Below are 6,000 nucleotides of genomic sequence, written 5' to 3'. Positions count from 1 at the left end.
AAAGAATAAAATTGCACTAAAAACAAGATTTTTACCTAGATTGTGAGTTATGACAACCTGTGAGTATATAGTGTATATAGTGTCTCTTATTCCTCTTAACAAATCAGAGACATAAGCAATAATTAGAACACATTGGCATCGTACTCCTACTCTTGGCAAAGTCTGAACCAAGAACTAATGGATACATTAATATTCCACGTTCCATAAAGTTTCCATTATTGCAGGTGAGCCTCTGTTGTAAATCACAAATATAGATGGAGCAAATATACATTATTTCAAGTAGGAAATTGGGAACTTAATAATATTACCCTCTGGGCCATAGAAGCCAACTTGACAGCATGTTTATGACCTATAATGTACTGAGGAGATGAAGTCAATGCAATGGCACCATTTTATTAATGATGATGCTTACATGGGTTGTACAAGTAGCTGTAGTAAACAATGCTGAATGTTTCACATATGCTCCACCCATAATTCCCATGGTAACCTTCTGACATAGATGTACTGTTATGTTCCCAAATTAATAACAAGGACATCGACCTTTGGAGAAGAAAACTAACAAATGGAAAAGTTGTTATATGAATGGATGTGGTGTCTTGATAACTCATAGGGAGAAACACACACCTAAGCAGAACTTAATGATTATGGCTGCTATTAGGAAATATTAAAGAGGGACAAGAGAGATGGCTCAGCAGTTAAGAGAACTTGCTGTCCTACAGAGGACCCAGGTGTGGGTCTCAGCACCCATAAGGAAGTTCACAGATGACTGTAACTCCAATTCCAGGGGATCCAGCATATTCTTCTGGCCCCCACAGGCACCCTTCCCACACTTTAATATTAATTAAAATACTAATTAATATTATTGATTATAATATAATTATAATTTATAATATAAATTTAATATAATATGGATATGATTTATAATGTAAAATAATAGTTAATGTTATTAATAAGAATATTAATATTAATTAATATTTTAAGAGGGATCTCCAAGACATTGTAAACAACTGACAAAGGGATATTGTGTGCAATGATAGCACAGATTCAGGATTTGTCGTGTTGCTTTGAAGAAAATTCAGTAATTCATACTCATCCTGGTAGCTCATGTGGTGCTGTTGATTCATATTCTGAACTTTTGTTTCCAGCACTTTGAAAATGCATACATATGTTTCATAAATATTTGCTGAGTGCTGAGTTACTTATTTTATAAAATGACTCAAACGTTGAGATGTTCCTACTGAAAACATGCTATCCAAATAAACTAAAATTCATCCATGTAATACAGTAGAGATGGCAACACCCTGGAATGATTACTGTAGAACAATTTGAAAGACAGAACATTTTGGTTTAATATTAGACATAAAAGGTGTCGAAATGTTGGCTGAGTTTGAAGTCATTACATTCTATTCACACAAAGAAAGAGCTGTTGCCGGTACTAGGTAGTTAATTTACATAATGCTGCAGTATCCTAAAGGGGTATAAGGAGGATGGAGCAGTAACGGTTACTTCTTCATGGCTGCTCCTGTGTGTTCTGTAAATGATCATTGTCTCCTAAAGGCAAGGGAATAGCTAGAGAATTAGTCTAGGTAATATCTTTTTAACTGCCTTCTGTTGCTCTCATGGGTTGGAGAGGGATCCTGATATGGGATTCTGGGATCCTTGAACACGTGAAACCTAGCGTGGCACAGGCAAGAGTGACAGCATCTTGTGAGTCACGTATGTACTTGGAGTCTGGGGGAGAAAAACATAGCCTGTCCTGCAGGGCTGCACCTGCAGAGTGCACAAGCCAGGCTGGAGGAGGAGGCTCTAAAACTGCAATAGAACGGGGATAGCTCTTTGTTCCTCGGTGATGTGACTGACTTGTGTGAATAATTCCACACTCTATTGGGGAACGGAAACCTACTACTGCTGATGGGGGTATCTAGGAACCCTTGTTCTTGGGGACAAAGTTGGAAGAGGAACTTGTGACTAGGTCTTCCAAACACCTCTCGGTTTCGCCAGAAGTCAAGGTACACAAGGTATCAAGTCTTCCTATTGGACCATGTGAGATAGGCTGATATAAAATATTGTCAAAAGCTAAATAGTCTATTTCAAGCCGGGTCATGGAGAGTCAGTTGCAGTGGGGCCTATAGTTGGGCCAGGAGACTTTTTTCTTTCTTAGGTTGCTGGAAAAGCAACGATCAACAAAAATACCCCTTCAGGGTTTCTTCTCTTTCTGCACAGCTCGCAGAACTCAGCAATGCCTGTGCTTTGTCTTGATTGCTATGACATTCCTTGTCCTCATAGAAAACCCAACTCGAAAATCAGCAGCAGGAATTCAATATCAGGTAGTTGTGATGCCCAGACAGTAGATGTAAATCTTATCTCAGCAGAGCAGATAGAATTAAAAACTATTCCCAGCTCTCTTCTGAGCCCCTTTGGATATGTTGGCCAGTTGCTTTCCATATTCAAGCCAACTTGGCTTTAATCAGATAATTGTCCTTTTCCCAGATACAGGCCCCAAATCTGCATTTCCTCAGAATGACCACATTCTGTTTATGTACAATGGTGGACAGAATACTAGGAATTAAAGGCAAACTAGCCATGAGTAGCAAGTTCCTTGATTTCTCTGGCAGTGAGAGCTCTCCTTTACAAAACTAATCAGATTCTGCCTCTCGGTGCTTGTAACAGAATCCTGGTTCGAAGGCATCCTCAAAAATAAATAAATAGACAAAGGCAGCTCCTGTTCACAAGAGTAAGCGCAAAAGGTTTCCTCCCAGGGCTAAGGTTTGCTCCAGTTTGAAGTACGCAAACCTGGTCCATTCATTGGTCTGCTTCCCGTGATGCGGCCCTCTTCTCAGTCTCCATTCTTGATGTCTTTGCTGCCTTTCACAGACATCCAGGTTTGGTTATCTTCTGTAACTGTTCTTCATCTTCTCTCTGTTGAAAAGGAGGTAGGAGAAGAGGGGAGAGGAGTAAGAAACGAGTGGGAAATGGAGAGGGATGAAAGAGGGATGTGAGTGGGGAGAGGAACGGGAGGGAGGAAAACATACCTCTTACCTCCGGCTCAAGTTTCTAATTTTAGTTTCAGTGAATCCCATTGCTGGTCACGATGTAATAAAACTGTAATAAAAACTGTGTAGAAGATTCAGAGATGATAAATTAGATACCACTTAAACTAGCGTCATAAAAGAGACTTCCTGTTTGCATAAGTTCATTGTTACTGGCAGTCATTGCGAGGAACCAATTATCTTTCTTTCTGCACAATTACTGTTACAGAGCGATCCACTAAATAAGTCTGCCTGCTGGTACCAAGTCCTTCTTGAGCATCTTTAGTCACTGGAGACTGAATTTTCCTGTTTATTGCTTTAGAGCAGGTGTGTCTTGAGGGCCTTGGGCTTTTTAAAAGTAACTATGGTTTTGTTGTTGTTCTTGTTAGTTCTGTTTTCTTTGGAGCCAGGGTCTTTCTATGGAATGCAGGTTGGCCTGAATTTTTATGGCGCAGTCTCTGGAATACAGGGATTACATGTCTACGCCATCATGCCTAGCCTAGATGAGCCCATCTTGATTATTCAGCATTTTCTCTTTCAGTCTAAGAGCGAGCTTAAAAATAGGACACTTTAGGCATGATTTCATGGGAAGAAATTCTTCAAGGGCCTATTCTTGATATGTTGTTGAGATTTAACTATGTGTTGATTTAATACAGCTTATTGTAATCACATTGGGAGTATTAATTGGATGGGTTTTATTTGATAAAGCTTTCTGCAACTGTTCATTATCATTTTAAGACAATAGTGATTTAAGAAAATGACACTGTGAAGTGATGTAACCATTAGCATCCTCATTACCTCAGTCCGAAATAGAAAAATTAATCCTTGACCTCCAATTTATTATGGGATCTTTCTTTCAAGTTTAAAGCTAAGTAAAGAGAGCTCAATTTTAATATTTAAGGGCAACCAAAGGTTCAGAAATGTAGATCATCATTCTAAGCAGTACAACTTCCTGTGCTGAGCAGAACACTTAGTAGTTGGCGTATCTTTCCAAGCTTTAAAGGGGGGCCAGAGTCTGGTTGTATCATCAGTGTTAAACTCATCGATTCTTTGCACCTGCTGTCGGCCATTGGCAAATGAAAACAACACACACGTGTCTTCTTTTCAGAACTGTTCATAATAATGTTTGTCAAGGAAGGGCTTGGCTGTCTCTAAGGTTCAGCAGAGTTTTGCTGCTGGTCTGCAATCTTGCCTCAGGAAGTCACTACAGCTTCCTACACTCCGCTGCTCCAGGCTTCTCACTGCAGAACAGAACACCAGCATCACCGGGCACCGCCAGCCCAGTGGTACCCAGCAGGAGTCTGGCAGCTGAACATAAGGCATGAATTATTAGTATGTGCCTTTTAAAATGCTGTTTGACTTATCTGGAGTTCTGGATTTCTCTAGAGAAGCGAGATAAAGACACACGCACATCTGTACACTCATCATGTCACACACACCTGTGCACACATACCACACACACACAGACACACATACCTGTGCACACATACCACACACACACACCTGTGCACACATACCACACACACACAGACACACACCTGTGCACACATCATTTATCGAGTATGATAAATCAGATAGAATGGAGAGTCCAGCACCTCGTCTGACTCTATATATGATAGTGAAGATGATGTGATTCTTAGTCATTCTGACTATGATACTCCTGTACATGGAAATCTGAGCCTAATGCCTGATACTATGAGCATGATCCTAGTCTGCTGCGAAATAATAACCAAGGCATGGGATCCAGTAGACTTCATCACCACTGAGAGCCGATTCCCTCGCTTATTAGAAAGTCTACCCGGAGCTCTTGGGAACTCTGAAAAACACAGTCCAGGGTTAGGGGTTCCGAAGTTAGCTTGGTTCTAATAAAATTATTAAGTGGATTTTATAAGGACCAGAAAAATAGATGAAAGCACACAATGCTTTATTTCTTGATCTACAGCTTTCTTATGATGATTAAGCCAATTATGGTGTTAATAAGAGAACAAAGTAGGTTTCTTCGCAGCATGGTTAAGCTATTGTTTTTTTTCTTTAAACAGTACTATGGTTGATACAATATTATGAGATGAATGAAGCCACAGTGAAAGCAAACAACCGTATCAATTAAGGACCACTGTCACAGAAGACGTTCCTCGCAGACAACGTTTAACATTACTGTTTGGAAAGACAGATTTGCTTGAGAGAGCTGGCTGCTGTTCTCGTTATAGTCCATGCCACTGTGCAGAGAAAAGCATCTCAAGAAATTGGAAAATGCTTCTCCATAAAACAGATTAAAGTGATAACACAGTAAAATAAAATTCATTGGTAGTTCTAATTTATTCCAGATGATTTTTCTTCTTCTGTATGTCCCTTGGGACAGAGCACTAAAATCCTAAGTCAAAAATTGAGAACATGTGAACAGACAGAGGATGCTTATTGTACAGCGTGAGTGGTATACCAGGGAACACGATTCAGAGGCAGGTGTGTTATTCTAGCGTGTATGTCACAGGACAAATACCAGAAACTTTAAAACATCTTTTTTTTAGATATGTATATGTGTGTGTATGCACATGTGTATGTGTGTATTTGTATACATGTAGGCACGTAAACGTGTGTGAGCACATATTCGTTGATCTAGCACTACGTGGGGGGGGTCAGAACTCAGGGTCTCGTAGTTGAGCAGTGAACAGTTTACTCACTGAGCCCCCCCCCCACTTCCCGCCTACGACCAGTTTTTACTTAAATGTTGTTCCAGAAAAGCCAAGATGGAAGCATTGCCGTCTGCACTGAAAGTCATAGAGATGTCATGCTCCTGTTACTAGCTTTCCTGCACACATTATTTGCCTCTCAGATTTTATTATTTTATTTATTTTGAAAGGATCGATACAATCAGTGGCTAGGAGAGAAGGCTAAAACAGATTTCCTGCACCAGTAGTCACACATAAAGCATTTTCAGCAGAGCTTCTTGTTGGTATTTGAAGACATCAAGCAA

The 6,000-nt window shown here is 40.0% G+C and overlaps 1 long non-coding RNA gene across 2 annotated transcripts in view; it reads right to left on the bottom strand.

Annotated features, from left to right (window-relative positions):
- Positions 1-1,183: 1,183 nt before the first annotated feature.
- The window catches only part of LOC142847624 (uncharacterized), a 106,388-nt gene continuing 101,571 nt past the window's right edge, over positions 1,184-6,000 (bottom strand). Inside the window, exons 3-4 of one of the 2 annotated variants that reach the window (XR_012910264.1) lie at positions 3,033-3,114; positions 1,184-2,919 (exon numbers count right to left, since the gene is read on the bottom strand). This is a non-coding gene — a long non-coding RNA (uncharacterized LOC142847624). The remainder of the gene's footprint in view (positions 2,920-3,032; positions 3,115-6,000) is intronic. The other variant, XR_012910265.1, reaches the window with a different exon arrangement.

This window comes from Microtus pennsylvanicus, chromosome 4 (assembly GCF_037038515.1).
Source record: "Microtus pennsylvanicus isolate mMicPen1 chromosome 4, mMicPen1.hap1, whole genome shotgun sequence".
Taxonomy (NCBI): Eukaryota; Metazoa; Chordata; class Mammalia; order Rodentia; family Cricetidae; genus Microtus; species Microtus pennsylvanicus.
The sequence above is the reverse complement of the archived record's forward strand: the minus strand, read 5'-3'. Positions and strand labels throughout refer to the sequence as shown.